Source organism: Podarcis cretensis (genome assembly GCF_951804945.1).
Source record: "Podarcis cretensis genome assembly, chromosome: 13".
In the NCBI taxonomy this organism is placed as follows: domain Eukaryota; kingdom Metazoa; phylum Chordata; class Lepidosauria; order Squamata; family Lacertidae; genus Podarcis; species Podarcis cretensis.
Genome location: NC_137182.1, coordinates 36184461 through 36212374, shown reverse-complemented (window position 1 = coordinate 36212374; position 27914 = coordinate 36184461). Strand labels below are relative to the sequence as shown.

Below are 27914 nucleotides of genomic sequence, written 5' to 3'. Positions count from 1 at the left end.
ATCTCGTCCTCTGTCGTCCCCTTCTCCTTGTGCCCGCCATCTTTCCCAACATCTTCTCCGGGGAGTCTTCTCTTCTCATGAGGTGGCCAAAGTACTGGAGCCTCAGCTTCACAATCTGTCCTTCCAGTGAGCTAATTTCCTTAAGGATGGTTGCATTTGATCTTCTTGCAGTCCATGGGACTCTCAAGAGTCTCCTCCAGCACCATAATTCAAAAGCATCAATTCTTTGGTGATCAGCCTTCTTTATGGTCCAGCTCTCACTTCCATACATCACTACTGGGAAAACCATGGCTTTAACTATACGGACCTTTGTTGGCATAGGTCTGACTAAAAATACAGTCGTACCTTGGAAGTTGAACCGAATCCATTTCAGAAGTCTGTTCGACTTCCAAAATTTTTGGAAACAAAAGAGCAGCTTCTGATTGGCTGCAGGAAGAGATTGAACCTGAGGCCTTCTGCATGCAAGGCAAATATTCTGGTGCTGAGCTGCTCTTGTGTAATGCATTTCATACAACTGTGGCCTTTAGAGACTGTTAGGTGGGTTGCCTTTATAATCAGCAATGTCTCCCTCTAGTGGCCTTCACCAGACTTGCAGGACCTCAAATCTCTTTCTTCTCCTCGCAGCTCGCCCAGAACTTCATATGCTCACCAAGCCACCAGGAAAGACGTTCTTGGTAGCTGAGTGCCTAGTGTGTGGGTTTTACCCACAAAATGTTACAGTGCAGTGGCTGCAAAATGGGGAGCCGATACAAGCGGGAATATACGAGTCTGAAGTTGAACAAAATCCTAACGGGACGTTCTCAACCGGAAGCGTCTACTTCCCACAGCAGGGCCATTTTGCAGCCAGTTATACCTGCCAGGTACATCATGAAGCACTGGAGGCACCACTGGAGGAGATGATCCTCTGGGAGCCAGAAGGTGAGGGTGATGGAATTACCCACCCCTCATCCCCAGAATGTAGTACCAAATCACACTGGCCAAAACTTAAACCTGCATCTCCAACTGACTCTCCTCCAGCTCCAGGATACTTTGGATCACCGTTGACTTGGCTTCTAGGATCTCTGGGACACCTTGTGGGACTTGGCATGGGAATTGGAGCGACGTTGATGTACCAAAGACGCAGAGGTGAGTTGGGGCTGCTGGGAAGAAAGGGCAGCTGTGGCAGAAAGGGCAGCAGAGTCCGTGGGGAGGCAAGGCTGCAGTGCTGGGGCACGGGACTGCAGATTGCAGTTTGGAGACACCTGATTATTGCATTCTCTCTCTCTCCCTCTCTCTCTCTCTCTCCCTCTCTCTTAGCAGCCAAGTATAAGCAAGCTGAACCGAATGACCAAACCCTCCTGAAGAAGACGTCGAAAGTCAGGAGGGAAAATCAAGATGATGTTCTTGTTATTTAACAGTCCACGGAATGAAATTTTGGCACACGGTTATTCCAGGCAATGAAATATTGTTCCATTTCATTATGTATTTCCTTAAAAATGCATTTCCAGTATGATAATTGCAGCAGGCTTCATTTTAAAGTCAAGGAGATTTAAATAATTTAAATTCAACCTTCCATTCTGAAATTATATACATATAGTAGGGCTTTGCACTCTTTGGGAATTCAAAGAAACCAAGGAGGCTTTTAAGATAGATATTATAATTTGTTAGTTTCAGGGCTGTGCCTCTGCCAACTCAGGGCCCCAAACAAGCCCAAGAAACACCTGATCCAGCCTGATCTTCATACTGATGACCAGTTGTGTTGTGACATACGAAAAAGGGCCTAGCTTGAGGGTTTGGTTAATGTTTAATTAAGGTTAATAAACCCTTCATGTCAGGAAGGAGGTTGGGGAACAAGTAGTAGCATCTCTTTGCCTCCCCGCTCTGACTGCAGCATCGAGAGTAAAAGGGTTCAATCCTGCCTGGTGCTGTTTTACCAACACATCCCCCAGTCTGCCTCTCCTCTTTCCCCATCATTTCCCTCCCTGTTCCAGTTTGTGTATAATATGATTTCTATTCTCCTTTAGTTTTTCACCTTATACGCTGCATTATCTGTATGGCTATACTTTAGCTTCACCTGTTCCAAGTTATGTTTCTTGTTTTTTTGTGTTCTAAATTCTGTATGGAAAAACAGATTTCAATAAAGTGTTTAAAAAATAAATAAATCCCAAATTTGTAGTAATTCTGATGTAGGAGAAAATAATTGACAGCACCAGTGCCTGATGTTGGGCAAAAGATTCTTGCAATGCAGTGTGTTCTCGGGGTCCTTTCCAACTCTTCAATTCCACTATTCTATGAAATTATCCGTCCTTGAAACACCATTAAATTATGCCCAGGGGCTCAATGCTGCTTTGGGGAACAGCACACTATCCCAATGCCCACATGCACCACAATTTGTGGGTGCCCGGCCTCTTCAAGGGGAATTTGTGGGTGCTGGGGCACCCAGGGAGTTGGTACCTAGGGGCTCCCAAATAAGCTTTGGGCCGCTACAAATCATTCTTAACAGAGAAGGAGATCTGGGACTGCCAGCTGCTTATGGCAAACTCTGCCTCTAGTTTGTGACCTGCTCTGCCTCTGCCCTGCCATTTTGTGACTGTTAGCCCTCAATAATCCTCAAGGCCGGAAGCAGAAAGTTTGGAGAACACAGCACTTGATCAGCCATCAAAAAACTAAGGTGACCTTATCCCCTCGGCAACCACTTTTTAAAAGCAGGTGTAAACACATTCTATTTTAAATTATATAACAACATTTGTATATACCACTCGATTTTAAGAAAACCTCTAAACGGCTCACAAAAATATCTAACAGAACATCATGAAGAACATTATTTTAAAATCTGCAAGGGAGACTTTGGAATCAACAGTATAAACTGCAGTGGAACCTTGGTTTTCAAACTTCTCTGTTGACAAACATTTCGGAACTCAAATGCTGGAAGTAACTGCTTCAGTTTTCAAACACTTTTCAGAAGTCAAACATACCACATGGCTTCCGTTTTGAGTTTCCCTATTGTATTGATGCTTCCGCATTGAGTTTTCGGTTTTTGAATATTTTGGAACTCAAACGGTCTTCCGGAACGGATTGCGTTCGAAAACTGAGGTTTTTGTAAAAAGAAAAGAAACACACCCAACTTCTACACACCTGTCTGGGCTGGCTTGCTTAAAAGCAGAATGTTTTGATCTGACACCTGGGAGTCACAGTTCAACTGAACTTTTGTCTCTCAGGTGCACATTGCGCTCCCATCCTTTCTGGAGAAACGAAAGTAAGCACGGCGGCCCCAAAATGCCCAGCTTCTCGTGTTTGCTGCTCTCCTTGCAGGGTGCATGTAAGTCGCATCCCCTCACCCGGAGGACCCTTGCCACTTGGGGGGGCTCCTGGGGGCTAGGGCAATGGAGGAGGAGGGAGGGAGGGAGGGAGAGGCGGCTTCGCAAAGACCAGCAGGAGCCGGGAAGCGGACGGCCGGGCGGCCTAGTCCTAGAAGGACTAGGAGAGGTTTCCTGTCTGAAACCTGGAGAGCCTCTGCCAGTCAGTGTAGAGAGTACTGGCCTAGGTGGACTGATGGTCTGATTCAGTATAAGGCAAAGCAGACCAGAGCAATACATTGGGTACCAGTCTGGCTCAGGAGTTGCCTGAAGGAGGCGTACAAGGCGCCATCCAACTGCCCAAGGGACTCCACTCCAGATTTGTGTAGGGTTTACTCCTTAGCCTCTGCTGAAGATGTCCCACAAGGAAGTTTTTTCCTTCTCCTAGATGGGCCACCTTCCCAGATTGACGAGCCCCATCTGCCCCTCACTTCCCTCTATAGCTGGAACTTGTCTTCACACGCAGGGGAAATCTCTTAGCTCAATGAGGGTTTGAGACCCATCAGCTACCCTCACCTCATTTAGCCGTCCAGTCGAAGCCTTTCCCGGGATGTGGCCGCTATCGCCTGCTGACAGCTTCTTGGCTCTTTTTATGTGAATTGCCCTGAGACCTCTGGGTATAGGCCAGAATAATAATAATTATAATAATAGTAATAATAATAATAGCCACAGGTGAGAGCTGAGTGAAGACTGAGGACCAAAGTTGGACAAGCCACCCTAGAAAGAGCTTGACGTGTCCCACACCAGAGGTACTCTCCCCCCCCCCCCCGCGCTCGCAGTGGATGGTTACTTTTTTGAGAAGTCAAAGGTGCACCCCGCATTCAGATTTAAAGTACTGGTAGTCCTCAAACTCCTCCAACCAGCCTGGTTTTGTTTTGTTTTTTAACCAAAGGACTTCAGGAATCCCATTTTTGCATAACTACGGTCTGCAGGAATCTTAAAAGTTAAAACTGGTTTATGATGGCTTTAGCCTTTGATGGAGGTCCAGTCTAATTACAGTCTAACTGTATCTCTTTGTCCTTTTCAGGGGCAGCCGTGATAATCCAAGTCCCTTCATCCCCCGTCCAGGCAGGGCCACGCACTAATGCATACCTGCCTTGCCACTTCTCCTTAGACCCTCACAGGCCCATAGACGATTCTGCCATGGTTGTGAAATGGTCGCTGAGAGGAAGAACCATTATAATGTGGCATGGGAGCATTTCAATCTTTAGACCGAGGGGAGGAGTACTTAATTTGCAGTCGCTGCGAGAGGGCAATGCCAGCCTCTATCTCACAGATGTAAGAGGCGACGATGCCGGGGAGTATACGTGTTCTGTTACCCATACTCCTGACTTTGCTGAAGGGAAAGTGGCATTGAAATTAGAAGGTAAGGGATGCAAGGCGGCGGGCGGAAAGCCTTTTTTAAAGCACTAAACATATTTCACATGAAAGTCCTTGATGTAAAATACCATTTTAAAGCACATCCTATGAAGCGCTTCATGTTAACTCCGGGCCAAACAGACCTGACAGAGCCCTATTTTGATGATGATGATGATCACCACCGCCGCCACCACCATCATCATCATAATTTATACCTTGCCCATCTAGGTGGGTTTTCCCAGCCACTCTGGGCAGCTTTCAACAGAATAATAATAAGGATAATGATAATGATAAAGCAATCAAACATTAAAAATTTCCTTAAATAGGGCTGCCTTCAGATGTCTTCTAAACGTCAGATAATTGCCTATTTCCTTGACATCTGATGGGAGGGTGCTCCACAGGGCGCCACTACCGAGAAGGCCCTCTGTCTTGTTCCCTGTAACCTCACTTCTCGCAGGGAGGGAACCGCCAGAAGGTCCTCAGCGCTGGACCTCAGAGTCCAAACTGAATGATGGGGGTGGAGACACTCCTTCAGGTACACTGGGCCAAGGCCATTGAGGGCTTTAAAGGTCAGCACCAACACTTTGAATTGTGCTCAGAAACGTACTGGGAGCCAATGTAGGTCTTTCAAGACCTGTGTTATGTGGTCTCGGCGGCCGCCCCCAGTCACAGGTCTGGCTGCTGCATTCTGGATTAGTTGTAGTTTCCAAGTCACCTTCAAAGGTAGCCCCACGTTGAGCGCATTGCAGTAGTCCAAACGGGACAGTTTCCCAGACCTTGAGGGATGGCATAGTGGAGATACAGGACTGCAGCTCATACTGCATTTGAGGGGCAGGCCAGGCAGGACTTGGGGCTAAGAGGATAGTGAGTAACGTAAAGGCCACCTAACGAGCTCATGGGCAAGGTGAGATTTGAACTGCAAATTCCCAGTGCATGTTTTCCACCATTACTTCTGCACCAACTTCCTTGTACTGAGAGTTTCCTTTTACTGTGGAAGGGAAGAGGGAAGTCACATCCATGCCATACATTCAAAGCACATTTAACTCGTGTGGCTTCCAGTGAAGAATCCTGGGAACTGCAGCTTGCTGCTCACAGATCTACAGTTCCCAGCACCCTTTAAGCTGCCCAAGGAGATGCTCTCCTAACTCTCCTCTCTCCCTCCAGCTCCCCCACGCCTAACACTCGGCCCCACAGAAGTGCCCCTGGGAAAACCAATCAATTTGACGTGTGCAGCATCCGACTTTTACCCTGGCCGTGTCTCTGTGAAGTGGCTGCGAGGCAGTGAGACTCTGAAGGTTGACTCGCCCCCTGCCAAGCTTGAGGCCAATTACCTCTTCAATGCAGAGAGTGTCCTGAACTTCATACCACAAATCTCCGATGATGGTGTCACCTTCTCATGCCACATCCAACACCAGGCTGTGAAAGACCCAATCCGTCAAGATATTGAGCTGAAGGTGGTAGGTAAGTGGGAGCCTTTCCTGTGCGACCCTGGAATCCTGGCCCCCCCCTCGCCCCCCTGCCCTGCTAACTACCAGGGCTTTTTTTGATCCAGGAACTCAGTTCCAGCACCTCTCAGGTGGGCGCCATGGCCATTGTTAAGAGAACAAGGCAGCTGTTAATGAGTTCTGGCACCACATTTTCTAGAAAAAAGGCATTAGGAACCACTTCCCCTTCTTAAGGAGACCCAGTTCTGGCTCTCTAGCCTGTTCTGCCTCTGTGTATTTTTCTCCTCAAAACTCTATAGCTTTTTGCTCAAACCAGGTAGTGTCTCCTCCATGATATAGAAACAGTCAAGAATTTCTTTGCTGAAGTGGATGAAGCCCCACCCAGTCGAGTTTGCCTCCACACTAGTGCCACACTAGTTCAGCATTGCCAAAGCACATCTAGGCCATACATTTAAAGCACATTTAACAGACACATGGCCCCACAAAGGTGCAGCTGGCCAAACCAAGCACCATGATAAAAATAGACTTGAAATTGCATAGCATCGCCCCTGGCAACAAGTTTTCTCCCAGCAACAGGTTTTCCCCAGCAACAGGTTTTCCCCAGCAACAGGTTGCCTTAGCAACAGACTTCTTTATTAGACAGGCTATGAATGAGAACAAGCTGGCTGTCACTCTGCCCAGATGCCTGAGGAGCATAGAGAAGGAATGATCACTGTACTTAGTTTTAATTTATTTTCCTCAGGGCAGCAGTTGTATAAGTTGTCATGTTAATTCTTCAATAAATACTTTAAGCAGAACTGGAATGGGTGAGGTGTTTATTCCCACATGGGAATTCACCAACAGATGAGCTGAACTGAGAAAGAAGATTCAGGAAGAATTTCTGGGCGACTCTGCTGAATGAAAACAGAACCCCAAACGACTGGCATAGTGCATTGATGTGCCATACATTTAAAGCACATTTAACGGATATTGCTTTGTCTGAAGAGTCCTGGGAACTGTAGCTTGCTGCTCACAGAGCTACCGTTCCCAGCACCCTTTAACAAAGCCCAGTTAAGCTGCCAATGGTGAGATTTGATCTGCAGATTCCAATGCGTGCTTCAACCATGACTTCTACGCCAACTTCCTTGTACTAAGAGTTGCCTTTTATCGCAGAAGGGAAGAGGGAAGTCACATCCATGCCATACATTTAAAGCACACTTAAATGTGGCTTCTGGTAAAGAATCCTGGGAACTGCAGCTTGCTGCTCACGGAGCTACAGTTCCCAGCACCCTTTAAGCTGCCCAAGGAGATGCTCTCCTAACTCTCCTCTCTGCCTCCAGCTCTCCCACGCCTAACACTCGGCCTCACAGACGTAGAGCTGGGCGAACCAAGCAACTTCTTGTGCGCGGCATCTGACTTTTACCCTGGCAATGTCTCTGTGAAGTGGCTGCGAGGCAGTGAGACTCTGAAAGTTGACTCGCCCCCTGTCCAGGAAGGGCCCGGTGGTCTCTTCTATGCAGAGAGTGTCCTGGAGTTCACACCACAAATCTCTGACGCTGGCGTTACCTTCTCATGCCACATCCATCACCAAGCAAGAAAAGATCCAGTCAGTCAAGATTTTGAGCTGAAGGTGCAAGGTAAGTGGGAGCCTTTCCTCTGCAACCTTGGGTCCTGAAATGCCCATGCTAAGCACAGTTCCCCCTTAGTGAGACCCAGTTCTGACTCGCACTCTCTACCCTGTTATCCCTCTGCTTATTTTACTCCTCAAAGCTCTCCATCCCTTTGCTCTAAACAGTAGTGTCTGCTCCATGATAAAGAATCCTGCAAGAACTTATCTGCTGAGGTGGGTGAAGGCCCACCCAGTCGAATCTGCTTCCTTACTAGGGCCCCTCATGATTGCTAAGGTACCACCTTCTTGCAAATCAGCTGGAAATCACATTAAAATGGTGGCTTCACACACTACTTAACATGGTGCTATAATTAGCAAAAAGGCGTAATGTACCCCATTTTCAGAGATGGGGAGCCTGTGACCCTCCAGATGTGGATGGGCTCCTGCTCCCGTCAGACCTGGGCAGAGAAGCCAATGGTCAAAATGATGGGAGTTGTAGTCAAAGGACATTGGAGAGCCACACTTGCCCCGTCCTTGCCTCATAGGACCTGTAGTGAGGTCCGTCTGGCACCTCCATTGACCTCTTCCCCCCCCCCCAGGCTGTGATGGACTAGAATGCCATTTTTACTCCCTTTAAATGGAGCACATAAGTCTGACTGAAATTACCTTTGAAGTTGAACGGAATCCGTTCTGGAAATGCATTTGACTTCCAAAACATTCGGAAAACAAAGCACAGCTTCTGATTTACTACTGGCTCTAGTCCTGTATTGTTCCTACAGTTAAGGGGCAGAGCATGTATGTAACAGCATACATACTCCAATTCCTTCTTCATTCTTCTCTTTGGATCAAAATGAAGAAGCGTCTCCACCCCCATCATTCTGCCCAGACACTGAGGTCCAGCTCCGAGGGCCTTCTGGTGGTTCCCTCCCTGCAAGAAGTGAGGTTACAGGGAACCAGGCAGAGGGCCTTCTTGGTAGTGGCACCCGCCCTGTGGAATGCTCTCCCATCAGATGTCAAGGAAATAAACAACTATCTGACTTTCAGTAGACATCTGAAGGCAGCCCTGCTTAGGGAAGTTTTTAATGTTTGATGTTTTATCCTGTTTTTAATATTCTGTTGGGAGCTGCTCAGAGTGGCTGGGGAAACCCAGCCAGATGTTGTTGTTGTTATTGTTTAGTCGTTTAGTCGTGTCCGACTCTTCGTGACCCCATGGACCAGAGAACGCCAGGCACTCCTGTCCTCCACTGCCCCCCGCAGCTTGGTCAGACTCATGCTGGTAACCTCGAAAACACTGTCCAACCATCTCGTCCTCTGTCGTCCCCTTCTCCTTGTGCCCTCCATCTTTCCCAGCATCGGACTTCCGGTCGGCGCCAGCGCTTAATGGCGGTCCGAGCCTCGAGCTCCGAGGCAGGACTGCTCCGTTAGTTCGGGTCTTACCCGCTACGGCAAGCGGGGGACCCCTAAAATCACAGGCGCGGAGCCTGTGAACAAAGGAGATTCGGTGGGCACCCTTTGCGCCCCCCGGTACTGTGAGGGAGCCTTTTTAAAGGCTTCTGAGCGGCATCGGGGTAAGCGTGGTGCTGAGAGTCGTCACCCAGCTAGCGGAGTGAAGCCGCGTCGCCATGAGCGGAGAGCGCCGATTCCTTCCTGCAATTGGAATTTGACCACAACACCCGTGAGTAAGATCGGAAAAGTAACGGGACTTTAAAAAAAAAATTTGGCTGAAAACGGGAAAGGCAAAAATTAAGGAAGTCTGCCTCCCCGGAACTGCAGAAGGAATAAAGCAACGAAAATCAAGCTGCACTTAAAGGGAACCTTTCCAATTTTTTTAAGCTGTCAAACTGACATCGGACTTAAAACCTCCCCCCAGATTGGCAGGAGAAGGGGGGAAGGGACTGGAACGTTGTTAATCTGCTGGAAAATTAATGGAACTTTAAGACCTTCCATTGCCAAATCCCCTGGGGTCGGGCTGCCCAAACAAGACACCGGGACGTGGACTGTCAAACTCTGAGAAGTGGGGACTTGTTTGCAAAAAAGTTATCGGACCTTAGATACACTTTGCTGCATTCTGGCCACATAGAAAAATAGAGACATTACAATTTGGACATTGGAAACTGTATAACTTATGGCTACTGTTATACTCCCTTGCTTCTTTGTTTTCTTCTATCTCTGCCATTTGGATACAATTGAATGCTCCCTCTAGAGGGCTCTATTTGAAACTGTTGCACTTGAAAAAGTAACAGTGGGATTTTCCACTTGGGAATCAACTCTGTGAAAACGACCTTGAGGATATGAGTGCCCCTACAGACGAGATAGTAACAAGGCAGAAAGCAAAACAATCTCACAAGAAAAGGGCCTCTATATCAGGAACTGCAGCTGTGCAGGAAAAAACACCAGCTTCTATGGATCCTATGACTCAGGCTCTACTTAAAATAAATCAATCCCTGGAAGCATTGACAAAACTTTCGACAGAGAATTCTAAAAAATTAACAGAGTTGACAACAAGGTTGGATGTGAATACGGCTAGTGTTGCATCGAACACAGATTCTATAAATAGATTAATTCAGGAAAGTTCAGAAACACGAAAGATTGCAGAAAGTGCAAAAATAACGGCTGAAGAGACAAGGGAAAAATTTGGGCCTATTATTAAAAAAGTGAATGAGCATGATGCTGCCCTCTCCTTACTGGAACTTCAACGTAAAGAGAAGAATTTAAAATTTAGATTGGTGCCTGAAGGGGAAGGGGACAACCTTGTGAAATTTCTCACAGAGAACATCATAACTTTTTGGCGGGAGGAATGGGAGGAAGATGAGGAACTTGAGATAATATCAGCCTTTCGATTGGGTAGAAGGCAGGACAAAAAACCAAGGGACTGCCTAATTACATTGAGATCAAAAGAAGAAAGAGATAGAATATTGAATTTGCATTATCAAAAGGCATTGGTGATTCAAAATTGTCAGATACAGATTTTTAAGGACATTCCTAAATACATTTTAGAGGTGAGAACATATTACAAGAGTTTAGTAGACCTGCTGAAGAAAAACACTATACCATTCAGATGGGAATTTCCACAAGGATTGTCCTTTAACTTCAATGGAAGGAAGATTAAAATAAAAACAATTCAGGACAAAGAACTATTTCTAGAGAAGTATCTGGAGGATCTGCAGAAAGGAACCGTGGAGGAGAGGGAACCACCCGATATAGCAAATTTGTCATTTGGACTTCCACTACCACCATCGGAGGAAGAGCAGAAGCTTGGAGCAGTTGGAGGAACAGCTACCTAAATACAAAATGTCTCTGCAACTCCTTAGTTGGAACTGTAATGGTTTGAACCTTCCTCGGAAAAGAAGACAGGTTTTTCACATTTTGAAGAAAGAACAATTAGACATAATATGTTTGCAAGAAACCCATATTGCCAGGATACACAGGAAATTATTAATAAATAAGAGACTCGGTCAAGAATTCATCTCATCAGACAAAGTAAAGAAAAGAGGTGTGGTGATCTATGCAAAGGAAAAGTTGGCTCCAAAATTAATATTTAAAGATGAACAAGGAAGATACCTGGCAATTGAAATACAAATTCAAGGAGAAAAGATATTAATTGTGGGAGTTTATGCCCCAAATGAAGGGAAGGCCGAATTCTTTAGGAAGTTGCATGAGACATTAGTTGACTTTTTAGACTATAAAATCCTAATGATGGGAGACATGAACGGAGTTGTCTCAACAAACATGGATAAAGCACAGAGACAAGTGATTTCAAAAGAAGGGAGACTACCAAAGATCTTTTTCGAAATGACTGAAACTATGGACTTGATTGATATTTGGAGAATAAAGAATCCTCTAGAGAGAGAGGGAACCTTCTTCTCTGAAGCAAAAATGACATGGACAAGAATAGACCAAATTTGGATTTCTAGTAGTCTGGCGTCAAGAACAAAAAAAGTAGAAATCTGCCCAAAAACGTGCTCCGACCACAATGCGGTCAAGATGGAGATGAAACTAACAACAACTGGTTCCTTTAGATGGAGAATGAATGACACCCTATTCAAGGATGAAGAGATCCATAAGAAGGCCCTTAAAACATTAAAAGATTATTTTGAGATCAACAGGAAAACAGATGTGGAAAAAAGAATAATTTGGGACGCAAGCAAAGCCGTGATGCGAGGTTTCCTAATTCAACAAAATTCTATTAAGAGGAAGCAACAAAATGAAAAGAAGGAAAAAATTTTAGAAAAAATAAAAGAAGGAGAGAAGAAGTTGAGGTCCAAACCAAAGTCTCATGAGATTTTGAGAGAAATAAAGTTTCATCAGATGCAATACATGGAACTTATGAACCAACAAATAGAATGGAAGATAAAGCAAATGAGACAAAAAACTTTTGAATCAGCGGATAAATGTGGGAAACTTCTGTCATGGCAATTGAAAAAAAGGCAGAAAATGAACACGGTAACAAGTTTAGAAATGGATGGAAAGATTATCCACAAACCCAACGAGATCAACAATTGTTTTCAAAGCTTTTTTAAGAAATTGTATGCACAAGGGCCAACCAACGAGCAAGAAATAGAAGAATTCATTAGAAAATACGGTTTACCAAAAATCTCAGAACAAAGTAAAAGGATCTTAAACGAGGAAATAACAGAACAAGAAATAGAGGGTGCCATTCAAAATATGAAACTGGGAAAATCACCAGGACCAGATGGCCTGACGGCCAAATACTACAAAATGCTGAAAGAATGGCTGATACAACCATTGAAGGAAGTTTGCAATGAAATTTTAAAGGGGAAAAAGGCACCTGAATCGTGGAAAGAGGCTTTCATCTCACTTATACCGAAAACAGAGACTGAGAAGAACCAAGTTAAAAACTACCGCCCTATATCTTTACTCAATGTGGATTACAAAATTTTTGCAGACATTTTGGCAAAAAGATTGAAAAGAGTGTTGGCAGATGAGATTCATAAGGACCAAACAGGCTTTCTCCCAGGTAGACATATGTCAGACAATGTGAGGAACATTATAGACATTTTGGAGCTGCTGGACGTTGACATTAATAGGAAAGCAGTTTTGATTTTTGTGGACGCGGAGAAAGCCTTTGACAACATTTGTTGGACTTTTATGAAAAAGAATCTCCAAGGGATGGGGGTAGGACAAGGTTTTGAAAACGGTATAGGTGCAATATACTCTCAACAAAAGGCCAAATTAATTGTAAATAACGTGGTAACAGAAGAAATACCTATAGAAAAAGGTACACGACAGGGCTGCCCAATATCCCCTTTGCTTTTTATATCGGTCCTGGAGGTTTTGTTAAACATGATTAGAAAGGACCAGTTGGTTAAAGGAGTTCAGGTCGGAGTTAGACATTATAAATTAAGAGCATTTGCAGATGACCTAGTATTGATTTTGCAACAGCCAGACACTAGTACTAAAAGAGTATTAGAATTAATTGAAACATTTGGTCGAGTAGCAGGTTTTAAATTGAATAGACAAAAAACGAAAGTGTTGGAAAAAAATTTAACAATGGAAGAAAGAGAGAGTTTTCAGAATGAAACAGGTTTGGAAATTACAAAAAGGGTAAAATACCTGGGGGTAAACTTAACATCCAAGAATGTGAACTTATTTAAGGATAATTATGAAAAATGTTGGTCAGAAGTTAAAAAGGATTTGGAAATATGGTCAAGGCTGAAACTTTCCTTGTTAGGCCGAATTGCTACCATTAAGATGAATGTATTGCCTAGAATGCTGTTTTTATTCCAGACGTTGCAGATTGTGGACAAGATGGACTGTTTCAAGAAGTGGCAGAAAGACATATCAAAATTTGTCTGGCAGGGCAAAAAGCCCAGAATTAAATTTAAGATTTTAACTGATGCAAAGGATAGAGGGGGGTTTGCCCTGCCGGACTTAAGACTTTATTATGAATCAGCAGCTTTCTGCTGGTTGAAACACTGGCTACTTCTTGAGAATACTGACATTTTGGATCTGGAAGGGTATGACAATAGTTTTGGTTGGCATGCATATTTATGGTATGACAAGGTAAAGGTGTATAAAAGTTTTAAAAACCATATTGTAAGGAAAGCATTGTATAACGTTTGGATTAGATACAAAGACTTGTTGGAAAGTAAAACCCCTAGGTGGGTGTCACCAATGGAAGCTAGGGAAGTAAAAAAGCTTAATATGGATTCTAAATGGCCAAAATATCATGAGATCATAGATTATGATGGGGAAAGGGTGAAACTTCAGAGTTATGAGAAACTAAAACCTAAGGTTCGAGATTGGTTGCATTACTATCAGATAAATGAGACGTTTAAACAGGACAGGAAAATAGGATTTCAGAAAGAGAAGTCAAAATTAGAAATAGAACTGTTGGAATCCAATACTAAGAACTTATCAAAAATGTATAACTTGCTGTTAAAATGGAATACACAGGATGAAACGGTGAAATCAGCTATGATCAAATGGGCACAAGATATAGGTCATGATATCATGTTTGCTGACTGGGAACAATTATGGACCACCGGTATTAAATTTACTGCATGTAATGCTTTAAAAGAAAATATTATGAAAATGATCTACCGGTGGTACATGACCCCAGTCAAGCTAGCAAAGATTTATCATTCGCCTAATAATAAGTGTTGGAAATGTAATGAGACTGAAGGCACTTTCTACCACCTTTGGTGGACCTGCCCAAAGGTTAAAGCTTTCTGGGAAATGATCTATAATGAAATTAAGAAGGTCCTTAAGTGGACTTTTCCTAAGAAACCAGAGGCCTTCCTTTTGGGTATGGTGGGCCAAGTGGTGTTAAGAAAGGATAGGACTTTTTTTATGTATGCCACTACAGCAGCAAGAATTCTACTGGCAAAGTATTGGAAGACGAAAGAATTACCTACTCTGGAAGAATGGCAAACAAAGGTGATTGACTTTATGGGATTGGCCGAGATGACGGGCAGAATCCGGGACCAGGGGAAAGAGACAGTGGAAGAGGACTGGAAGAACTTCAAAATATATCTTAAAAATAATTGTAAAATTGAGGAATGTTAAGATGTCAGGGGGTAAGAAGTAAAGAATTGCAGCAGTAAACAAAAAAAAAAACTTAAGAAATATTTATGAAAAGGAATTAAGACATTAGACTTAAGGGTTGCTAAAGAGTTACTAAACAAGGATGCAGGGATGGGGAGGTATGGGGAAGTCAAAGAAGAAAGGTTATGAACCGATGAGTATGAAGTTATATTGTGTTATATTGCTGTTTATTATCTGTGTGGAAAAATAAAAAAATTATTATACATCTTTCCCAGCATCAGGGTCTTCTCCAGGGAGTCTTCTCTTCTCATGAGGTGGCCAAAGTACTGGAGCCTCAGCTTCACAATCTGTCCTTCCAGTGAGCACTCAGGGCTGATTTCCTTCAGAATGGAGAGGTTTGATCTTCTTGCAGTCCATGGGACTCTCAAGAGTCTCCTCCAGCACCATAATTCAAAAGCATCAATTCTTCGGCGATCAGCCTTCTTTATGGTCCAGCTCTCACTTCCATACATCACTACTGGGAAAACCATAGCTTTAACTATACGAACCTTTGTTGGCAAGGTGATGTCTCTACTTCTCAAGATGCTGTCTAGGCCTGTCATTGCCCTTCTCCCAAGAAGCAGGCGTCTTTTAATTTCGTGGCTGCTGTCACCATCTGCAGTGATCATGGAGCCCAAGAAAGTAAAATCTCTCACTGCCTCCATTTCTTCCCCTTCTATTTGCCAGGAGGTGATGGGACCAGTAGCCATGATCTTCGTTTTTTTGATGTTGAGCTTCAGACCATATTTTGCACTCTCCTCTTTCACCCTCAATAAAAGGTTCTTTAATTCCTCCTCACTTTCTGCCATCAAGGTTGTGTCATCTGCATATCTGAGGTTGTTGATATTTCTTCCGGCAATCTTAATTCCGGCTAGGGATTCATCCAGCCCAGCCTTTCGCATGATGAATTCTGCATATAAGTTAAATAAGCAGGGAGACAAAATGCAGCCTTGTCGTACTCCTTTCCCAATTTTGAACCAATCAGTTGTTCCATATCCAGTTCTAACTGTAGCTTCTTGTCCCACATAGAGATTTCTCAGGAGACAGATGAGGTGATCAGGCACTCCCATTTCTTTAAGAACTTGCCATAGTTTGCCATGGTCGACACAGTCAAAGGCTTTTGCATAGTCAATGAAGCAGAAGTAAATGTCTTTCTGGAACTCTCTAGCTTTCTCCATAATCCAGCGCATGTTTGCAATTTGGTCTCTGGTTCCTCTGCCTCTTCTAAATCCAGCTTGCACTTCTGGGAGTTCTCGGTCCACATACTACTTGAGCCTTCCTTGTAGAATTTTAAGCATAACCTTGCTAGCGTGAGAAATTAGTGCAATTGTGCGATAGTTGGAGCGCCAGCCAGATGGGTGGGGTATAAATAAATGATGATGATGATGGTGATGATGATGATGTCCGGAGTGCAACTCTTAATTTGACTTGGGGGAAATGATGGCATGGGAGGGGAATATCAGACTTCTTAAGGCAAACTGCAGCTATTCAATAGTGACTTTTGTTGGTCTCAGGATATAGTTGGACTTGGACCGGTGTCCATCTAGCGCAGTATTGTATATGCTGCCTGGCAGCAGCTGTCTGGCTTTCAGGAGGCAGCTTTTCTCAGCCCTGCCTGGAGACACCAGAGATTGAACCTGAGACCTTCTGCATGCAAGGCAGATGCTCTGGTGCTGAGCTGCTCTTGTGTAATGCATTCACACAACTGTGGACTGTTCAGAGACTATTAGGTGAGTTGCCTTTATAATCTGCAGTGTCTCCCTCTATTGGCCATCCATCACCAGACTTGCAGGACCTCAACATCTCTTTCCTCTCCTTGCAGCTCGTCCAGAACTTCATATGCTCACCAGGCCACCAGGGAAGTCGTTCTTGGTAGCTGAGTGCCTAGTGTGTGGGTTTTACCCACAAAATGTTAAAGTGCAGTGGCTGCAAAATGGGGAGCCGATACAAGGGAGAATATATGAGTCGGAACTTGTACAGAATCCTAACGGGACGTTCTCAACCGGAAGCGTCTTCTTCCCAAAGCAGGGCCATTTTGCAGCCAATTTTACCTGCCAGGTACAACATGAAGCACTGGAGGCACCACTGGAGGAGACGAACCCCTGGGAGCCAGAAGGTGAGGGTGTCAGGGAACTGCTCAGTGGGGAGAGGGGAAAAGCCGATGGATTACAGAGAGCCCCCAAAGATCGTGGGAAGCAGCTCCTCCTCAGAGGAGGAGAGTAACCACGCCTCCAGTAGAGAGGAGCTTCAGGGCTCGGAGGAGGCGAGGCGGTGCCAGGCGCGCCAAGAGGGGAGGCGCAACTGAGCATCAAGAAACTACTTTGCTGGGGAAGGTTTAAGGACCGCCCACTCACGGATTCTGCCAGCCATGGGAGAGTGGCGCTCTGGACAGTTTATTTTGGCATCAAAAGCAAGGCTTCACAGCCGAGCAAGGAGGCGTTTGCCTGCTTGCTCTCGAGCAACCGCTTGGAACCTTAACAGAGGGTGATGGAACTACCCACCCCTCACCCCCAGAATGTAGTACCAAATCACACTGGCCAAAACTTAAACCTGCATCTCCAACTGACTCTCCTCCAGCTCCAGGATACTTTGGATCACCGATGACTTGGCTATTGGGATCTGTGGGACATATTGTGGGACTTTGCATGGGAGTTGGAGCGACGTTGATGTACCAAAGACGCAGAGGTGAGTTGGGGCTGCTGAGAGTGGTGGCAGAAAGGGCAGCAGAGTCGATGGGGAGGCAAGGCTGCAGTGCTGGGGCACGGGACTGCAGTTTGGAGATTGCAGTTTGGAAGCAGCTGATTATTGCGTGTTCTCTCTCTCTCTCTCTCTCTCTCTCTCTCTCTCTCTCTCTTATCAGCCCTGTAAGCTCAAGCTGCGCTGAATGACGAAACCCTCCTGAAGAAGATGTTGAAAGTCAGGAGGGAAAAGCCAGATGAAGTCTTTGGTATCTAACAGTCCACGGAATGACATTTTGGCACAGGGTTGTTCTAGGCAATGCAATATTGTTCCATTTCATTATGTATTTCCTCAAAAATGTATTTCAAGTATGATAATTGCAGGAGGCTTCATTTTAAAGTCAAGGCGATTTAAATAATTTGAAATCAACCTTCCATTCTGAAATTATATACATATAGTAGAGCTCTGCACTCTTCGGGTATTCTAAGAAACCAAGAATACTGAGGTTTTTAAAATGGATACTATAATTTGTTAGTTTCAGGGCCGTGCCTCTGCCAACTCAGGGCCCCAAACGTGCCCAAAGAACACCTGATCCAGCCTGATCTTCATACTGATGAACAGTTGTGTTGTGACATACGAAAAAGTGCCTAGCTTGAGGGTTTGGTTAATGTTTAATTAAGGTTAATAAACCCTTCATGTCAGGAAGGAGGTTGTGGAACAAGAAGCTGCATCTCCTTGCCTCCCCGCTCTGACTGCAGCATCGAGAGCAAGAGGGTTCAATCCTGCCTGGTGCTGTTTTACCAACACATCCCCCAGTCTGCCTCTCCTCTTTCCCCATCATTTCCCTCCCTGTCCCAGTTTGTGTATAATATGATTTCATTTCTCCTTTAGTTTTTCACCTTATACACTGCATTATCTGTATGGCTATACTTTAGCTTGACGTCTACCAAGTTATGTTTCTTATTTGTTGTGTTCTAAATTCTTTATGGAAAACCAGATTTCAATAAAGTGTTTATTTAAAAAAAATAATCCCAAAACTGTGGTAATTCTGATGTAGGAGAAAATAATTGACAGCACCAGTGCCTGATGTTGGGCAAAAGATTCTTGCAATGCAGTGTGTTCTAGGGCTCCTTTCCAACTCGTCAGTTCCACAATTTTATGAAATCATCTGTCCTTGAAATAGCATTGAATTATGCCCAGGGGCTCAATGCTGCTTTGGGGAACTGCACACTGTCCCAATGCCCACATGCACCAAAATTTGTGGGTGCCTGGCCCCTTCATGGGGAATTTGTGGGTGCTCGGGCACCCAGGGCCCCAGGGAGTTGGCACCTATGGGCTTCCAAATAAGCTTTGGGCCGCTGCAAATCATTCTTAACAGAGAAGGAGATCTGTGACTGCCAGCTGCTTATGGCAAACTCTGCCTCTAGTTTGTGACCTGCTCTGCCTCTGCCCTGCCATTTTGTGACTGTTAGGCCTCAATAATCCTCAGGGCCAGAAGCAAGAAGTTTGGAGAACAAGGCGCTTGATGGGCCACCTAAAATCTAAGGTGACGTTATCCCTTCGGCAACCCCTTTTTAAAAGCAGGTGTATACACATTCTATCTTAAATTATTTAACAACATTCATATATACCACTCGGTGTTAAGAAAACCTCTAAGCGGCTCACAAAAATATCTAACAGAACATCATGAAGAACATTATTTTAAAATATTCAAAGGAGACTTTGGAATCTCCAGTATAAACTGCAGTGGAACCTTGGTTTTCAAACTTCTCTGTTGACAAACGTTTCGGAACTCGAATGCTGAAAGTAACTGCTTCAGTTTTTGAACACTTTTCAGAAGTCAAATATACCACATGGCTTCCGTTTTGAGTTTCCCTATTGTATTGATGCTTCCGTATTGAGTTTTCGGTTTTTGAATATTTTGGAACTCAAACGGTCTTTCGGAACGGATTGCGTTCGAAAACCGAGGTTTTTGTAAAAAGAAAAGAAACACACCCAACTTCTACACACCCGTCTGGGCTGGCTTGCTTAAAAGCAGAATGTTTTGATCTGACACCCGGGAGTCACAGTTCAACTGAACTTTTGTCTCTCAGGTGCACATTGCGCTCCCATCCTTTCTGGAGAAACGAAAGTAAGCAAGGCGGCCTCAAAATGCCCAGCTTCTCGTGTTTGCTGCTCTCCTTGCAGGGTGCATGTAAGTCGCATCCCCTCACCCGGAGGACCCTTGCCACTTGGGGGGGCTCCTGGGGGCTAGGGCAGTGGAGGAGGAGGGGGGGAGGGAGGGAGGGAGAGGTGGCTTCGCAAAGACCAGCAGGAGCCGGGAAGCGGACGGCCGGGCGGTCTAGTCCTAGAAGGACTAGGAGAGGTTTCCTGTCTGAAACCTGGAGAGCCTCTGCCAGTCAGTGTAGAGAGTACTGGCCTAGGTGGAGTGATGGTCTGATTCAGTATAAGGCAAAGCAGACCAGAGCAATACATTTGGTACCAGCTTGGCTCAGGAGTTGCCTGAAGGAGGCGTACAAGGCACCACCAAACTGTCTAAGGGACTCCACTCCAGATTTGTGTAGGGTTTACTCCTTAGCCTCTGCTGAAGATGTCCCACAAGGGAGTGGAGGTTTAGGGTCAGAATTCCTCCCTTCTCCTAGATGGGCCACCTTCCCAGATTGACAAGCCCCATCTGCCCCTCATTTCCCTCTATAGCTGGAACTTGTCTTCACACGCACGGGAAATCTCTTAACTCACTGAGGGTTTGAGACACGTTAGCTGTCCTCACGTCATTTAGCCGGCCAGTCGAAGCCTTTCCCTGGATGTGGCCACTATCGCCTGCTGACAGCTTCTTGGCTCTTTTTATGTGAATTGCCCTGAGACCGCGGGGTATAGGGTGGTATAATGATGATGATGATGATAGTGGTGGTGATGATAATGATGATTATAATAGCCACAGATGAGAGCTGAGTGCAGACTGAGGACCAAAGTTGTACAAGCCACCCCAGAAAGAGCTTTACGTGTCCCACACCAGAAGTACTCCCCCTCTCCTTGCGCCCACAGTGGATGGTTACTTTTTTTGAGAAGTCAAAAGCGCATTCTGCATTCAGATTTAAAGTACCGGTAGTCCTCAAACTCCTCTAACCAGCCTGGTTTTGTTTTGTTTTTTAACCAAAGGGCTTCAGGAATCCCTTTTTTGCATAACTACAGTTTGCAGAAATCTTAAAAGTTAAAACTGGTTTATGATGGCTTTAGCCTTTGATGGAGGTCCAGTCTAATTACAGCCTAACTGTATCTCTTTGTCCTTTTCAGGGGCAGCCGTGATAATCCAAGTCCCTTCATCCCCAGTCCAGGCAGGGCCACGCTCTAATGCATACCTGCCTTGTTATTACACTTTTGACCCTCCCAGGACCATAAACGCTTCTGCCCTGATTGTGAGATGGTCGCTGAGAGGAAGAAGCGTTGTAAAGTTGCATGATAGTATTTCAACCTATAGACTGAGGGGAGCAGTGCTTAATTGGGGCACAATACGACAGGGCAATGCCAGCGTCTTCATCACAGATGTAAGAGGCGATGATGTTGGGGTGTATACGTGTTGTGTTAGCCATTCTCCTGACGTTGCTGAAGGAAAGGTGACATTGAAATTAGAAGGTAAGGGATGCAAGGAGCTGGGCATATTTCGCATGAAAGTCCTTGATGTAAAATACAGTGGTACCTCGGGTTACAGTCGCCTCAGGTTACAGACTCCGCTAAGGCAGAAATAGTATCTTGGGTTAAGAACTTTGCTTCAGGATAAGAACAGAAATTGTGCAGAAGCAGCACGGCGGCAGCGGGAGGCCCCATTTGCTAAAGTGGTGCTTCAGGTTAAGATCAGTTTCAGGTTAAGAATGGTCCTCGAGAATGAATTAAGTTCTTAACCAGAGGTTCATGTTAACTCAGGGCCAAACAAACCTGACAGGGCCCAATTTAATGATGCTGCTGCTGATGATAATTTATACCCTGCCCATCTGGCTGGGTTTCCCCAGCCACTCTGGGCGGCTTCCAACATAATAATAATAATAATAATAATAATAATAATAATGCGATAAAACATCAAACATTAAAAACTTCCCTAAATATGGCTGCCTTCAGATGTCTTCTAAAAGTCAGATTGTTGTTTATTTATACATTTAAAGCACGCTTAACTCGTGTGGCTTCCGGTGAAGAATCCTGGGAACTGCAGCTTGCTGCTCACATATCTAGTTCCCAGCACCCTTTAAGCTGCCCAAGGAGATGCTCTCCTAACTCTCCTCTCTCCCTCCAGCTCCCCCACGCCTAACACTCGGCCCCACAGAAGTGCCCCTGGGAAAACCAATCAATTTGACGTGTGCAGCATCCGACTTTTACCCTGGCCGTGTCTCTGTGAAGTGGCTGCGAGGCAGTGAGACTCTGAAGGTTGACTCGCCCCCTGCCAAGCTTGAGGCCAATTACCACTTCTATGCAGAGAGTGTCCTGAACTTCATACCACAAATCTCCGACGCTGGTGTTACCTTCTCGTGCCTCATCGAACACCAGGCAGCGAAAGACCCAATCAGTCAAGATATTGAGCTGAAGGTGGTAGGTAAGTGGGAGCCTTTCCTGTGCGACCCTGGAGTCCTGGCCCACCGCCCCCATGCCCATGCTAAGCACAGTTCCCCTCTTAGTGAGACCCAGTTCTGACTCGCACTCTCTACCCTGTTCTGCCTCTGCTTATTTTTCTCCTCAAAACTCTATAGCTTTTTGCTCAAACCAGGTTGTGTCTCCTCCATGATATAGAAACAGTCAAGAATTTCTTTGCTGAAGTGGATGAAGCCCCACCCAGTCGAGTTTGCCTCCACACTAGTGCCACACTAGTTCAGCATTGCCAAAGCACATCTAGGCCATACATTTAAAGCACATTTAACAGACACTTGGCCCCACAAAGGTGCAGCTGGCCAAACCAAGCACCATGATAAAAATAGACTTGAAATTGCATAGTTTTGCCCTTGGCAACATGTTTTTCCCCAGCAACAGGTTTTCCCCAGCAACAGGTTGCCTTAGCAACAGACTTCTTTTTTTTAATAATTTTTTTAATTAAGATTTTAAATGTTACAAAAAAAGAAAAAAGAAAAAAAAAACAATAAGAACATCAGAAAAAATATGACAAGCATCTTCACAGAGAAAAAACAAAAATGAAAAAAAAACAAAGAAGAAAAAAGATACAAACAATTAAAAAAGAACACATCAAACCTTTATATTACTTTCTTTCCTTTACTTATTTCCTTGACCTCCTCACACCTCCCTTTTTTGTATACTAGTTCAATTAAATATAACAGCAAATCCTTCCAGCTTTGTTTTTATCCTGATTCCTTATCTTAATATACTATAATTTTAGATTCTCTTCTTTCACCAATTCATTTTTACTTAATCCTTTATATCACTTCTGCTAAAACCACATAACTTTATTCCAACATCTTTCTAACATTCCCTAATTTTACAATGATTCTAAAGATAAACTTTAAATTTCTTCCATCCTTCATCTCTGTTTTTATCCTAATAATTTATCTTAATAAGCTGTAATTTTACATTCTCTTCTTTTACCAATCAACAATCCATTTTTACTTTATTTAATCTTGTTTCTCATTAAAACTAATATATTTGAACTTAATCTCTTAAGACATTTCCCCTAGGGTCATAAAAATTTCATTCCATGATTTTTCCATCTCTCATTTAAAAAAGTCTCCATATATACACTTTAAATTCCCAATCTTCTTCCACCGTCTCCTCTCCCTGGTCTTGGCCTCCACCGTCAGTTCCATCAACACCCAACAATCCATCAACCTGGGGATCTTATATCCGAGGCTCTTAACTCTTCTTCACGTCCCTTCTGCCGATCTTCTTGATAATCTTTGATACTAAAAGGCAGATCTCGGGAAAGCTCCAAGCCAGCGATACTTGTATTCCTTCTTAACAGATCAGCCAGATTTCCATAGTTAAGGCTAGGGCCCATAAAGTATTCCAAATCTTGTTTCACGATTCCTCCAAGTCCAAAGGTCCCAAAAGCTCCAAACTCCTCCTGGCCCAAATCCATGTCCCAAAAGTCAATTGATCCCTGCATAAGGGGATCTCTCCCACTTTCCTTTTCCAGACCAGGCCAGGCTCCCATCTTTAAAATCTGGCTTTTCTAGTTACCGTCATATAGGGCCTCAAATTATAATCCTCCATTTGCCTCTGTAAGGTTAAGCCTCCCCCTTGTAATTGCATTATATTCAACAACAGCAACTTTCTCCTTCTCCAATTCATCAATTTGTTCAATTAAAATAGATTCCTGTGCCAGATTTTTGTCAACTTCTGTACTGTTGCCCACTTTTATTCCCAAGATATCAATATTGGTAGCCATGACATCTATCTGTTTATGCAACTTTCCCAACAAATATATTGTCCTATTCAGTACAGAGACTACTTCTTCCTTAGCCGACATTCTTGCAATGTTCAAGGTCAGAACTAGTTTCCCACAGTCTTTATCGTAGCAGCTGCACTCTTGTAACAATGTCCCAAGGCTCCCTCTAGAGCAGTGTTTCCCAACCTTGTGCCTCCAGCTGTTTTTGAACTACAACTCCCATCATCCCTGACTAGCAAGACCAGTGGCAAGGGATGATGGGAATTGTAGTCCAAAAACAGCTGGAGGCACAAGGTTGGGAAACACTGCTCTAGAGGAAGCCAGACTTCATTTGTATCAATCCTTTCCAGCACAATTCCAAAAGTAAATTAGTAACAATTTTCAGTTACCTTTTCTTCTTTTTAAGCGCAGAAGCGGACAATGGAAACAATGCCCTTCTTTTAGGCTAGCTGTCAAATTTATCCTGTTCACCGTCGATGGGCTTTTTGCAAACCGCTCCCAGGTTCAGAGACGTGGTGCTTCAATTTTAAGTTTTCACCTTCTCCTGCAGGTTCTTCCCCCACTTCCAGGAGGGGTTAAATAATTTCAATCAGTGGAGTTTTAGTCCTTTACATAAGACTTTCCAAGACCTTAGTTAGCAACTACTTTGCTTCAGACTATTTACAGAAAGGGAAGGTGGACTTCCTTTTTGAGCCTTCCCCATTCGGTGCCAAATTAACTTATTTAAAGGTCCAATTTCCCGTTCTACTCACGGGTTGTTGTTTAAAGTCCAATTGTCCACAGGAAAAAAGTCAGCGCTCTCCGACAGCAGCAATGCGGCTTCACTCCGTGAAAGAAGCGGTCGATTCAAAGCACCGTGCCGCTCACCCCACGTCGCTCCGGATTCCCATTCACGGGTCTCCCCGCGAGTGGGGGGGGGGCGCAAAAGGTGCCAGCCGAATCCCAGGTTCACAGGCTTCTTCCACCTGTGATTTCTGAGGTCTCCGCCTTCGCCGTGGCGGTCAGACCCAATTTCTCAGGAGCGGGTTCCTCCCGATCGGAGAAGCTCCGCCATTGCCAGAGGCGCTAACCTGGAAGTTGTATAAGTTGTCATGTTGATTCTTCAATAAATACTTTAAGCAGAACTGGAATGGGTGAGGTGTTTATTCCCACATGGGAATTCACCAACAGATGAGCTGAACTGAGAAAGAAGATTTAGGAAGAATTTTGGGGCGACTCTGCTGAATGAAAACGGAACCCCAAACGACTGGCATAGGGCACTGATGTGCCATACATTTAAAGCACATTTAACGGATATTGCTTCCTCTGAAGAGTCCTGGGAACTGTAGCTTGCTGCTCACAGAGCTACAGTTCCCAGCACCCTTTAACAAAGCCCAGTTAAGCTGCCAATGGAGATGCTCTCCTAACTCTCCTCTCTGCCTCCAGCTCTCCCACGCCTAACACTCGGCCATACAGACGTAGAGCTGGGCGAACCAAGCAACTTCCTGTGCGCGGCATCTGACTTTTACCCTGGCAATGTCTCTGTAAAGTGGCTGCGAGGCAGTGAGACTCTGAAAGTTGACTCGCCCCCTGTCCAGGAAGGGCCCGGTGGTCTCTTCTATGCAGAGAGTGTCCTGGAGTTCACACCACAAATCTCTGACGCTGGCGTTACCTTCTCATGCCACATCCATCACCAAGCGAGAAAAGATCCAGTCAGTCAAGATTTTGAGCTGAAGGTGCAAGGTAAGTGGGAGCCTTTCCTCTGCAACCTTGGGTCCTGCAATGCCCATGCTAAGCACAGTTCCCCCTTAGTGAGAGCCAGTTCTGACTCGCACTCTCTACCCTGTTCTGCCTCTGCTTATTTTCCTCCTCAAAACTCTGTATCCCTTCGCTATCTGCTGAGGTAGGTGAAGGCCCACCCAGTTGAATTTGCTTCCACGCTAGGGCCCTTCACGATTGCTAAGGCACCGCCTTCTTGCAAATCAGCTGGAAGTCGCATTAAAATGGCGGCTTCATACGCTGCTTAACATGGTGCTATAATTAGCAAAAAAGGCTTTATGTTCCCCATTTTGGGAGATGGGAAGCCTGTGACCCTCCAGATGTGGATGGGCTCCAGCTCCTGTCAGACCTAGCCAGGAAAGCCAATGGTCAGAATGATGGGAGTTGTAGTCAAAGGACACTGGAGAGCCACACTTTCCCCGTCCTTGCCTCACAGGACCCGTAGTGAGGTCCGTCTGGCGCCTCCATTGTCCTCTCCCACCCCCCACCCCCCAGGCTGTGATGGACTAGAATGGCATTTTTCACACACACCTGCCCTTTAAAGGGAACATTGTTGTTGTTGTTTAGTCGTTTAGTCGTGTCCGACTCTTCGTGACCCCATGGACCAGAGAACGCCAGGCACTCCTGTCCTCCACTGCCCCCCGCAGCTTGGTCAGACTCATGCTGGTAACCTCGAAAACACTATCCAACCATCTCGTCCTCTGTCGCCCCCTTCTCCTTGTGCCCTCCATCTTTCCCAACATCAGGGTCTTCTCCAGGGAGTCTTCTCTTCTCATGAGGTGGCCAAAGTACTGGAGCCTCAGCTTCACAATCTGTCCTTCCAGTGAGCACTCAGGGCTGATTTCCTTCAGAATGGAGAGGTTTGATCTTCTTGCAGTCCATGGGACTCTCAAGAGTCTCCTCCAGCACCATAATTCAAAAGCATCAATTCTTCGGCAATCAGCCTTCTTTATGGGAAGGGAACATAGGTCTGACTAAAATATGCAATTAAAGGGCTGCATTTCAGTAATCATAAAAAAGCACAAAAGATGAGAGGATGGCAATTCCAGACTAAGCACTTGGCATGGAAGCAACACAGCATTCTGCCTCCAAAGACCACCAGTCGGAAGCCTCTAGTGGTCACAAACAGGGCACAATAAATTCCTTCTTCACCCCATTCTTCTCTTGAGGTCAAGCCACATGTCAGGCCATTATTGGATATCTTGGAGCTTGTTTCCCTTAAGTCAAAACTGCTGTGGAGTGCAACCCTTAATTCGACTGTGGGGAAATGATGGCACGGGAGGGGAGAATTAACCTTTTCCCCGAGTGCTTTCTGAAGGCAAACTGTAGCTCTGCAATAGTTACTCTTGTTGGTCTCAGGATATTGTTGGACTCAGACCCTTTGTCCATCTAGCGCAGTATTTTCCTGGCAGCAGCTGCATGCAAGGCAGATGCTCTGGTGCTGAGCTGCTCTTGTGTAATGGATTTCATACAACTCTGGCCTTTAGAGACTGTTAGGTGGGTTGCCTTTATAATCTGCAGTGTCTCCCTCTATTGGCCATCACCAGACTTGCAGGACCTCAAATCACTTTCTTCTCTTTGCAGCTCGCCCAGAACTTCATATGCTCACCAGGCCATCAGGGAAGACGTTCTTGGTAGCGGAGTGCCTAGCGTGTGGGTTTTACCCACAAAATGTTACTGTGCAGTGGCTGCAAAATGGGGAGCCGATCCAAGGGAAAATATACGAGTCGGAACTTGTACAGAATCCTAATGGGACGTTCTCAACCGGAAGCGTCTTCTTCCCAAAGCAGGGCCATTTTGCAGCCAATTTTACCTGCCAGGTAGAACATGAAGCACTGGAGGCACCACTGGAGGAGACGATCCCCTGGGAGCCAGAAGGTGAGGGTGATAGAATTACCCACCTCTCATCCCCAGAATGTAGTACCAAGTAACATCGGCCAAACTTAAGACTGCATCTCCCATTGACTCTCCTCCAGCTCTAGGATACCTTGGATCACCGATGGCTTGGCTTCTAGGATCTGCGGGGCATGTTGTGGGAATTGGCACGGGAGTTGGAGCGACGTTGATGTACCAAAGACGCAGGGGTGAGTTGGGGCTGCTGGGAAGAAAGGGCAGCTGTGGCAGAAAGGGCAGCATAGTCCGTGGGGAGGCAAGGCTGCAGTGCTGGGGCATGGGACTGCAGATTGCAGTTTGGAAGCAGCTGATTATTGCGTTCTCTCTCTCTCTCTCTCTCTCCCTCTCTCTCTCTCTTATCAGCCCTGTAAGCTCAAGCTGCGCTGAATGACGAAACCCTCCTGAACAAGATGTCGAAAGTCAGGAGGGAA

At 45.2% G+C, this 27914-nt stretch overlaps 2 gene segments (V, D, J or C); both read left to right on the top strand.

Annotated features, from left to right (window-relative positions):
* The first annotated feature begins 1396 nt into the window (after positions 1–1396).
* Positions 1397–18445, top strand: LOC307201920 (Ig gamma-2C chain C region-like). The segment is given in 8 exons: positions 1397–1770; positions 1878–2688; positions 4363–4701; positions 5859–6155; positions 7459–7755; positions 16597–16890; positions 17352–17459; positions 17635–18445.
* A 769-nt stretch (positions 18446–19214) lies between these two features.
* LOC307201918 (Ig gamma-2C chain C region-like) lies at positions 19215–27526 on the top strand. The segment is given in 5 exons: positions 19215–19647; positions 20748–21086; positions 21739–22035; positions 25258–25554; positions 27175–27526.
* Positions 27527–27914: the final 388 nt, after the last annotated feature.